At 39.8% G+C, this 12,056-nt stretch overlaps 1 protein-coding gene across 1 annotated transcript in view; it reads left to right on the top strand.

Moving 5' to 3' along the window:
• LOC124616594 (glycine-rich protein 1-like) overlaps positions 1-10,611 on the top strand; it is a 79,635-nt gene extending 69,024 nt beyond the window's left edge. Inside the window, exon 4 of the mRNA XM_047144915.1 lies at positions 10,390-10,611. The gene's annotated coding sequence lies outside the window, so the exon portion shown is untranslated. The remainder of the gene's footprint in view (positions 1-10,389) is intronic.
• Positions 10,612-12,056: the final 1,445 nt, after the last annotated feature.

Raw genomic sequence — 12,056 nt, 5'->3', positions numbered from 1 at the left:
GACTCCATCGCATAAACTTTTCGCCACAAGTACGCAGCAGATTCGAGAAAGGGTACCTTCATGACGGCTGGCATGGCTGTGGTTCTCCAAGAAGACGCCACACACCCGGATTGGAAGATACTCGTCAACGCGTACTCGAGCAATTGATTTGGTTTTTAATGAGTGTAATTGTAAAATAAGTGATGTATTGTGTCATACGCAATCAATTACTTCTAAAAGTGGTCGCGTTATCAACATATTTTTAAAGAAATCCAGCAAGGAAATCTTACGTTTCCAGACATGCGTTCCGATTCAAAATATTATCTTCTCACTCCCCTTTGCAACTCCTAGAAGTTTCTAACGAAAGTTTCCGAACTCATTTTATATCCAAACAGTAGGATACCCACATACTAACCTCTACAAACCACAGAACCCTGTTATAGGAATTCTGAAACATCGACTATATACCACGAAACATTAGTTAGTTTTCTCTAATCCCATAGTTCCCCATTTTATGCAAAACTAAATAAGTTTTTACAGTAGGATATCGAAAAGTCTCAAGTAGTACAAAATAATCGGTTCAAAAATGGCTCAAATGGCTCTGAGCACTGTGTGAATTAAATTCTGAGGTCGTCAGTCGCCTAGAACTTAGAACTAATGAAACCTAACTAACCTAAAGACATCACACATATCCATGCCCGAGGCAGGATTCGAACCTGCGACCGTAGCGGTCGCTCGGTTCCAGACTGTAGCGCCTATAACCGCACGGCCACTCCGGGGGGCTACAAAATAATTAACTGCACTTATGAATGATTTTCTTTTCACAGCGAAATAATGGTTGTGTCTTATATACTGGTAATATTTTGTTACTATGGGCAGGTCTTGTATCTGGTACACTCCATTTCATTGATAGTTGTAGGATTTGAGGGTAAGTCAGTGCCCGGACATTAATTTCCTAAAGAAATAGCAATATTCTGACAAAAAAAAATCGTCTTTGAAGAATATAAAATGTAAGTGCATTTGAAGTGCAAAACGTTATTGGCATGTAAACCTATTCGTCAAAAGGTAAAGGCGGAGCATAGTAAGACTGTAATCCTAAAGAAACTGGTTCGTATCTCGCAAGCAGTATGAGTTTTCTATACATTTATTTAGATTCGATATTTCTCAACAAACTGAAAAATAATTAAACAATATTTAACCACAGTTTCTTTGAATAAAAAGTCCTCCTCTAACTTGTAGTTACAATCCAAATGCGAGCATTCACAATAAATTAGAATTTGGCACTAAAAATCCAAACGTCGGATAGAAAATAAAACACCTGTGTTATGTCTTGAGATTAACGCTATTTTTTGTGCATACATTTATCTTATTTAATAAGAAGCGTTTCCCATACATCTACGAAGTTTTAATTTATTTTTATATGACTAATATTTAAATATTATAAAATTATTAAATAAAGAACTATGATTCAAAATTTATTTATATAAATTTGCTAATAGTTGATAAATATGGAACTTGTCTAAAATTTAAATGTAAATACGTATACAGCCTCTAACGGGTATAAATGTAAATGTTTCTGTTGTCGACTGAGGACAGTGCACTAAACATCATTACATCGCTATTTATGTCATTTATAGACTAATAATTATAGATATTGCAAGTCGTGTGTTTTTTGGTTCGTTGGTACATTCAAGTATGTGTGGGAATTGTCTTTTCAAAACCTTTCAGGAGCCTTAGTTGAAAGTAAACTGATCTATGATAGACTTCGTTATGTCTTCCGTCTTCTTTAAAGAGTGCTTTTAACGACAAGTATTTTAATGTCAAGACATTGACTGCACTTGAACGAAACATTGAAGTTGAATTGACTTGATATTTCGCAGTACTCATGTAAGTCCTAATTCTTTATCTTATTATCCGTTCCGATTTTCTACAGTGTTGTTTCCTACATTGTGCTACCCACCTAGGAACACCACATGCCTCCTTCATCGATAATTTCACATCTCACTTATTCAAAGAAAACGGTGAGTTAGAAGTTCTGGCGGACCACTAACAATTGCATTCTCTCACAGATTTATACACAATACGTTAAGCGTTCGTTTTCTTCCTTATACCTTTTTCAAATCTTATCATATAGCTTCAGTTATTTTCTGAAAGCTCGCTAATCACGTACGGCACTGGGTTGTTTTAACCAGTTTTACGCCATTTCCAGGCACTTCGTGGTACTGTGTGTAGTAAATTCTCTAAGCAAGTTACGGCTCTTACATGTTACGCTCTAGCTGCCATTTCCCCCTACACAAGTTCTAACTTAATTAACTGCCAAAACTCATGATTCGTTACTACTGCCTTAATGTTTACAACCTTTAATCTCAAAGTACTATCAGACACTGATAAGAATTTATATATAGAAATATGTTACATCTGTCATTCCTTGTCTGTTATCGATGTCATGAAACAGCATGGAATATGGTGTACCATTCCACAACGGTGGCTTTCGACAGCCATGCTGTTCCATACACGTTCTTCTTTCTCCGATGTATGTCTACCGATGTTTGTCCTTCGGCTGCCAATAAAGTACGTTACTCCTGATGGACTCATTTGATAATAACGTCTTGTTTCCGCGCATACCGCACGCACATCGGAAAGACAGGAATGTTGCACTAATCCCTTTCCTACGTATCGGTGTTTATACAATGATGAGCCAAAACCTGCGTGATAGCTGATTTGTCAGTCTTTGGGCAGAAATACATCCCTGACCCTGGGTATGAGGGATCCAATAGTTAGTTGATAGGTTTGTGGAAGTATGTTGCATTAAATGTCTATCCACGAGTCGGGTAATGGGCGTAAATAACAGGCCGCTGATATGCGTACGCTGCGATGGTGCCCTGTAGCAATCCAAATGGGATTCATACGATTTACATCAGCCAAATTTGGTCGCCGAGACATGGACATAGAGTTTACTATAGTGCTCCTCGAACCACTGTATTACGGTTCTGGCTCCGAGACAAGGACAGTTATACTGCTGAATTATGACCTCCGTCGGGGGGAGTATCAAGCAGGAAGGGATGATGGTACTTGGCAGCTGTTGACGTATCTTCGATCACTATAACACGTCCTATGCAAGCGCGGGAGAATGTCTCCCACATCTCAATACTTCTCTCCAAGTTTCGAGTCACCGTTCACCTAGATGACGGCTTTTGTGGAGGTTACCATCGATTTAGTGTAGCAAAAAATGTGTCTACCCAAACAGCCGACACGTAGCCATTGATTGACCGTCGAATTCTGTTGGTCCCGTGTCCACTGCAATCGTAATTGAGGACGTCGTTTGCATCTAGACGTGAACACGAAGGGGTTTGCTGCGGATCTCCATGATGAACAATGTACAATGAACGATGTGCTCCGAAACACTTGTGCAAGCACCAGCATTCCACTCTGACGGCGGGGCTGCCACAGATCACCATCTATCCTATTTTACAGAGCAGACAGGCCTTTGTACGCCACGTGCTGTAAAGAGTTGTGGACTTCTAACCACATACTGGTAGTATCACTGACCTTATAACTCTTAACTGGACGCTCACGATAGTAGCACGTGAGCATTCGACCACCTTCGCCGTTTTCGAGAAACTCGTTCACTGGTTCTGGGTGAACACCTAAACTGGGAAGAACAAACAGTCACAGCTTGCCGGAAATCGCTCTCCTCCCTACATGCAATTCAAAAATTTAGAAAAATATTTCCAACCCATGTTAAACAAAAATTAGTCCAAACACTAGTCTTGCCTAATCTTTACTACTGTGATGTAGTTCAACATGGCACAAATAATGAAAATTCGAGATGCCTCGAGCTAGTGATGAATGCTTGTGTTAGATACGTATGCAACATACGGTTGTATGATCATATCAGTCCTTCATACTCCCAGCTAGGTTGGATACGCCCACATAAGGCACGCGATCTCCACACGATGTGCTTACTTCATCGATTTCTTAGCCACTGGTGCCCCCAATACTTATCTTCTCACATTAAACACCTATCATCATTCCACAACCGCAATACCAGATCGGATACGTCTAGCATCTTGGCTGTACCTTTACATAACACAAAATCTTTCTCCGTGTCATTCTCCATCTCAGCCATACGACTATGGAACGCGCTCCCCTGTGATCTGCGTCTTATCCAAAACCACTCAACATTCAAGAGGGAACTTAAGACTTACATATTAGGGACGGTATAGCCACCATTGTTGTGCCCCCCCCCCCTCACCTTTTTCTTTCTCCTCTCCATCATAGCTTCGAATTTTACCATTCCATTTCTCTTCCTCTAACCTATCTACCTCTTCTATATCTCTTTCACCCCATTCCATCGTCTTATGTCTCTGCTTGATGAGAATAACTCACAAGCTGCAAGAATATAACGAGAAAATTCCCAACCAGCAATAGGACTGACACTCATATAAGAAAATTATGTTTACTTTCATATACATAGTCATTATTATTATTATGATTATTATCATCATTATTATTATAATTTTTATTATTCTAGATTGTTATAATTATTTTTTGATTGTTATAATTATCATTGTACTACTTTTATAATCTCTATTTTTTTTCTTTAACATTAATACTGTATAACATGTTATATGTCCTAATTTTCTGTAGACACTGAAATTTGTTGAATCTGAGTATGCCTGGTTAGGTGTAAGAGAGGGCCTGAAGGCCCTAATCTTGCCAGGTAAAATAAATGCATAAATAAATAAATAAATAATAATAATCTTCCCTTTGTCAAAGTCGCTTATCTTAATAGGTTTTCCCATTTGCAGCCTGTAACTTCTCTAGAGTGATCCCCCGTTCTTGTCTGCCCCGATTACATACCTTTGTTTCCTGGGGCGCCTTGAGTGGTCGAGCGGTTCTAGGCACTACAGTCAGGAACCGCGCGACCGCTACGATCGCAGGTTAGAACCCTGCCTCTGGGCATGAATGTGTGTGATGTCCTTAGGTTAGTTAGTGGTAGTTCTAAGTTCTAGGGGACTGATGACCTAAGAAGTTAAGTCCCATAGTACGCAGAGCCATTTGAGCCATTTTTTGATTCCTAGTTACGCACCCGCAATGCTACCAGGTGGTATTCTACGTCACGGTGGGCAGTGGTCATAATGTTGTGGCTCATCAGTGTATATTCGCATTGGAATCGTGCTACGTTGCATATCCCTCAAACGCAAAGTTTTGGTCGCCCCTTATATGTTTGAGAACCACAAGCTTGTCGATGTTGTACAACAGTAAATTGTTACGTTCACCGGTTTCCGAGTTACAAGGCTCTCCACAGACATTACCTACCGTTCTCAAAGAGGGCTGAATACTGTTGCAAAAGATATTACACTTGAAGTGTGAGGTGAAACTACAAATAACTCGTAAATGTCATATTTGAAACTGTAATGGCAACGAAATTTAAAATGTTAAAGTTAATGAGTCAATAATTATAAAGGAATCAAACCAATAAACATTAACAGTTATCATCGAAAATGTTATGTGTGTTAGTCTGTATGTGGGAAAATGAGGTGCAAGAGACGGACGACGTTATTAGGAAAGAATTTAACTCATTATTTGACATAATAATACACACGAGAACATTTGTGTGACTGCAGTACAAAATATAGGCCATATACGAACGAATTAAGTAGTCAACAAGGTAAATTAGTCTGATTACATCATTACAATAAAGAAACGAAATTTTAACACAAAAGGCAATTATGCATCTACGTAATGAAACGGAGGAAAAGGTCCTCAAATTATCTAAAGTCAACCGACCTCTTAGTGGAACTAAGAGGTACTCGAAAAGAAAAGTGATTATAAATTTTTAGACTATTAGGATTCTACTTGTGTATGCACAATATCTTCCTGCCTGATGCAAGAATAACTGCTCCCGTGCCAGTTTGACGTATTCCTGTTGCTGACTTTGAATACACTGCATTAATGACATGGGCCTTGTGACTAAATTTTTGTGAGTGGACCAAATTCTTCTCTTTGTTCTACTGCAGACATTCGGATCGCAAATGTTCGTTCCCATCACAAGCGTAACACGGAGCTTGTCGGGAGGGGCAGTCTTGGCGTTTAGCGGACTGCTTACCCGGCATCGAAAGGACTTGTTTACTCATCTTCGTTAGCGAAACCTGCCACGGAATGGGGTGATGGCAAGCAAGGGACTCAACCCAAAAGCTGACTGCGCAGACGTATGTGTTGACAAGACTTCTAAATCGTACTGACGTAATAGTTGCACTACCTGTTATCTGAATTTGACATCCGGTACATTATACAAAATCGCATCACGCAACATAACAGCTGAATAGAAAGCGTCTCAAGCGCATGTGAATTTGCATTTTCCCGTCATACCCTGCAAATCTGTTACCCACTCGCTATAAGTTCTCCCGTGTTTTTAAGGAACAATCAGTACGCCGGGAGAGCTTGAGGATGATTCCAACAGCACTACCATTTTTGTCACAATGTGGCTCTGTAGATTGAGTGCCAAAAAATGGTGGTGCCATTATAGCTGGCAGCAATGTAGGATATAATGGCCAGTCTCAGTTCGTAGGTTGGTGATTACCAGAGAAGTACAGGCACCTAAAATCTGATGTTGATTTACACTGTGTTAGATCGTGTTCACCACGACATCTGGTACAGAGTGGCTTACTCTGATACTCTGCCCTTACTTGATAAAACCGGAGGCAGTTGTAACATTGTCTAACATTGTCTAACTAGCGGTCTGTGAGGTTGGACCTCACATCTTAAGCTGTGCAGGAAAACATAACCTGGTAGCAATTGAGACGTGAATATCACCAGAACCACCGCTATATGCTGGTGGGAGGCTTCGCAGATTACCGTTTTTTGGAGTATATCAGTTGCTGTGTCCTCATCAATATCAGTACAGATGTTGTGGATAATTGGCTAGGTATATAACATTCCCAGTTTCTCTCTTCCACTAATGACGATGTTACAGGTAGATTAGCGGCATTATCCGGCCTGAGTTCAAGTCTTACCCCATTTCTTTCTGCTGGCCTGATTTCAGCAATTTTATCTTTCCACTCGTTTCTGTCTTTGAATAAGAGTCTGCCTACAACCATGGGAATTTTTCCAATGTTTTGGGATTTCCTCTAAATGTAGACAATATATGGCCTCTCATCGGCGCAATCATGCCAGTTGATTTCAGCTATAGTCATTGCACTCCTGTTCTCTACAATCTGAGTATTACGGTTAGAACTATCGCCAATACTGCTGAATTCAGTGGAATGGCTCCCTTGATTGTCTTCCTGCACAAGAGTGCGAACCATTCCGTTAACCTCCGAAATTTTTGAACTGCATAGAACAATTAATTTTAGCTGACTTGCCAGTGCTGCTATCAGTATTAGACATTCAGAAACTGATCAGACCTACGTAACGGCCGATATGCTCACTTTTCGCAAGGATAACAGTGTCATCACATCAAAATGTATCTTGAGGTGGTTGCTCCATTACATGCTCGTTGATTTGTTACTTAGGGGCACCTTCACTGTTACTCTGATTTATAGGGACTTCATTCCCTTACACAATAGTGGGGTAATTAGAAGATGCTGAGATTTCTACCGCTATCATGTGGCCAATAACTATAGGGGATGTTTCCCAATCTTTTTTTGAGAACCACGATACGGAAACGGTTTCTGTCAATTTTATAAACAAATAGCAGTAGGTAATGTAGTCCTAACTGCACAAATTCTGGTGCTTACCCGAGTATTTTGAATCTAGATAAACTGAAAGAACCAGAGGTTGCAGAGAGTTTCAGAGGGAGCTTTGGGGAACGATTGACAACAACAGGGGATAGGAATGCAGTAGAACAGGTAGCTCAGAGACATGAAATAGTGAAGGCAGAAGAGGATTAAATAGGGCTAGTTGAAACCCTTGGGTATCACAAAAGATATTGAATTTAACCGATGAAAGAAAAAAATATAAAAATGCAGTAAATGAAGCAGGTGAAAGGGAATACAAACGTATAAAAGCGGGACTGACAGGAAGTGTAAAATGGCTAAGCAGGAATTACTAGAGGACAAATTTATGGATTTAGAAGCATATATCACTAGAGGAAAGGTAGATGCACCTACAGGAAAATTACGGAGACCTTTCGAGAAAATAGTACCACCTGTATGCAAATCAAGAGCTTAGATGCAAAACCAGTCTCAAGCAAAGAAGGGAAAGCAGAAATGTGGGAGAAGTATACAGACGGTCTATACAAGCGAGATGTACCTGAGGGCAATATTATGGAAATGGAAGAGGCCGTAGATGAAGATAAAATGGGAGATACGATACTGTGTGAAGAATTTGACAGAACACTGAAACACCTAAGTCGAAACGCACCCCGGTAGTAGACAAAATTCCGTTAGAACTACTGATAGCCTTGGGAGAGTCATCCAAGACAAAACTTTTCAATCTAGTGAGCAAGATTTATGAGAGAGGCGAAATACCCTCAGACTTCAATAAGAATATAATTCCACAGAAAGCAGGTGTTGACACGTGTGACAATCACCGAGCTATCAGTTTCAGAAATCACACTATAAAATCATAACTCGAATTCTTTATAAAAGAACGGAAATACTGGTAGAAGCAGACCTCGAGGAAGATCAGTTTGTATTGGGAGAAATCTGGGAACACGCAAGGCAATACTGACCCTACAACGTCTCATAGAAGATAGGATAAAGAAAGGCAAATATACCTTAATAGCACCTGTAGACTTTGAAAGCTTTTGGCAATTTTGACCGGAATCCTCTCCTTCAAATTCTAAAGGTGGCAGGGGTAAAATACAGGAAGCGAAAGACTATTTAAGATTTGTACAGAAACCAGATTACAGTTATAATAGTCGGTGTTTGGGGGGAAGGGTGGGGTGGCATGAAATTGAAGTAATGGTTGAGAAGGGAGTGAAGGTAGTCGAATTAATTCGGTGATGCTGAGGGAATTAGATTAAGAAATGAGATACTTTCTGTACTAGATGTGTTTTTCTATTTGGGCTGCAAAATAAATCATGATGGTCGAAGTATACTGACAATGGCTCGAAAAGCGTTTCTGAAGAAGAGAAATCTGTTAACATCAACTATATATTGCGTTTCAGCCGTAAGTCTTTTCTGGAGGTATTTGTATGGAGTGTAGTGTTGTGTGCAAGTGTAACATGGGCGATAAAGAGTTTAGACAAGAACATAACAGAAGTTTGGAAATGTGGTGCTACGGAAGAAAACTGAAGATTAGATGGGTAGATGACGTAACTAATGAGGAGGCATTAAACAGAACTGGGAGAAAAGAAATTTGTGGACAGCCTGATTAGAAGAAGGAATCGGTTGTTAGAAATTATTCTGAGAGATGAATGCAGCACCTACTCAGTACTGGAGAGATGTGTGTGTGTGTGTGTGTGTTTTGTGTGTGTGTGTTTTGTGTGCGTGGGGGGGGGGGGGGGTGCGGGAAGGGGGGTAGGGGGGGGGATTCTAGAGGAAAACCAAGGTATGAATACAGTAAGCAGATTCAGAAGGATGTAGATGTCACTAGTTACTCGGAGATGTAGAGGCTTGCACAGGATAGAGCAGAAAGGAGAGCTGCATCAAACCAGTCTTCGCACTGAAGACCACAACAACCACAACAACAACAACAACAACAACAACAAGAAAGAGGGTGTAGTTCTGCTCCCAACCGCTGCTCACAATAGATGTATGTGCAGTAAACAACTTAACAGTCCAGTAAAGAACTTAAATTAAATTAATAACCACAATAAAATGAAATTAATACGACAAAAGAATACTGACGAATAACTTAAAGAGTTGTGAGAAGTATGAAGGATTTCTATTAGTATACGAAATATGTTTGTATTTCTAATAAAACAGCGAGATGTTTTTGAGTACATAGTTACAGTAAAAGAAATAAATGCACAAAAATGGAGGAAAAAACGGAACCGACATACTGAGAAAATATAGAAATATGGGCCTCAAATTTAGTTAATGAGAGGGGTATTGCTGTGCAGTGTGTTGTTATTTAATATTAAATGACGTTTGTGTTGAAAATGTTCACCGATTTCCATACTTCCTGAAGACTAAGTTTTTCCTTTGCTTGTGACGTGGTCCTCACTCAGCACATTTGAAATTATGAAGTTTTCTATCAAGAAGTTGTGGAATAATAATTTAATGCTGTGCCTTGATGATACCGAATGAAGATCCGACACGCAGTTAACCACATTATTGGCATCCGACGACCTTCCTTCACGTAATCAAACTCTGTGTTTATCCTGTCTGCTTGACCCATAAACGATTCTTTTAAGTGATGGCTACTTTCTTTGTAGCTGATAGGTACAACATACTTCATGTTAAATACGTGGCTCATTTAAAGTGGATGTAACTGATATACTTTTCCCTCTTTCTGCAGCGGACCGTCCATGAAAGTGAACGTGCACGATCAGCAACACTGAGAAGAATCAGCACGGCACCTGGAACCACCCCAGACACGGTTCGCTCTCCATGAAGACATCACATTGGAATAAAAACATGTTTTCAGCACGCCTTTCAGTTTCACGATCTCATAACAGCATTGTTCCCCTGTAGGCTTATTAGTTGCGAATTAAATACCACTGTACCGAGAGGCCTCTTACGCTGTACTAGTTGCTACTTGTCCGTAGAACAGTAATCAATGCATTGACAGTTATTGTATCTTTATAATGGTTACGAATACTATTTATAATAGATATATATGTTGTCTATCCTAAGAATTCCCACTCTTACTCCAAATAAGCCGATCTGTTCTTCCCACGTCCGTTGTATTCCTTATAGAACATGAGTATCCTCTCAGAGAAATTGGAAATTTGTGGTAAGGACTATGGGACCAAACTGCTGATGACAGCGGTCCCTAGGATTACGCACTACTTAATCTAACTTAAACTAATATAATGCTAAGGACAACACATGTACACATTCCTGCCAATCCGATACGTTCACTACAGCACTGTAAACGGCGAGTGCTTACCGAGAGAAATTTAATGGCTGGCGGGTGTCTAGGAAGCCTGTTCTTCGCTCTTTGTACAGTCAAACAACTGAGCAAGTGATGGCGGTCGCGTTGAAGAGAGAACGATGCTCTAGTAATGGCAGTACAGGTAGTCTTCATAATAGTCGAACACAGAATGGGCTGGCCGTATGATATCACGGCATTGGAGTGAAGCCGCATAGTATTGGTGTCATTATGTAGAAATTGTGATGTCCTAGGAACTATGTTGAGTGAAAGTATACTTCATTCCTAAACAACGTACATTTTCAATGTTATTGGAATTAGCAGTTTTGTATGGAGTAAAATATGAGCAACGCACAAACTCTACTCTTGACTGAACACTCTAAGTAATTCCGTTGATATCACGAACCAGGGTAGTCACTCGGTTTAAAACAGTCAAGTGCCTGACGACTTCTCTACGAACCAACAGTTTACCTGGTGTAAATCTCCTTTCTAATCTCTTTCTAATCTCGAAAAGCACGTTAGTATACAATATATATAAGTTGTGACACATACAGGTGTACTACATTTCATAGCAACAATTGATATGGGTAAAATTCTATGATTTTAGATATAAAATCGTTGTAGCGAGCAAAGACCCACGAATGTGTTAGTTTTGAGATGACTACAAATGTGTTATTACCAGGCGCCACTACTTCAGAGTGAAATATTTTTTTAAGTTTGCATAATTCTACTTCAAATACAAAGTTTTGGATTAAATCCCCTGGCTAATAGGGTGATGTCACCCATGACCTAACTGAACGCAAATAATGATAGCTTAACCTCAGGCAGTTTATCACAGAAGCCACATATTGCGTGCTGCCTGATGTTGTGTTCTCGTCGCCACTGTAGAATCTTATACAACAGAAATGAAGGGAGAGGATGTTATTCGGTGACCGCTATACTGTTTCTACAACACAATCGCACACATGTATTGAAAGGGTTCTTTATTTACATATACAGAAAGCTACTTAACTTTAATAACCCATGAGTTGTGCTACAAGCTCTTCCATAATAGTCTACATTAGCCTCACTGCTGGTGAAGTACAACCCCG

Source organism: Schistocerca americana, chromosome 5, assembly GCF_021461395.2.
Source record: "Schistocerca americana isolate TAMUIC-IGC-003095 chromosome 5, iqSchAmer2.1, whole genome shotgun sequence".
Lineage (NCBI taxonomy): Eukaryota > Metazoa > Arthropoda > Insecta > Orthoptera > Acrididae > Schistocerca > Schistocerca americana.
Note: the sequence above shows the minus strand (reverse complement) of the source record. Positions and strands in the feature narration are given on the sequence as shown.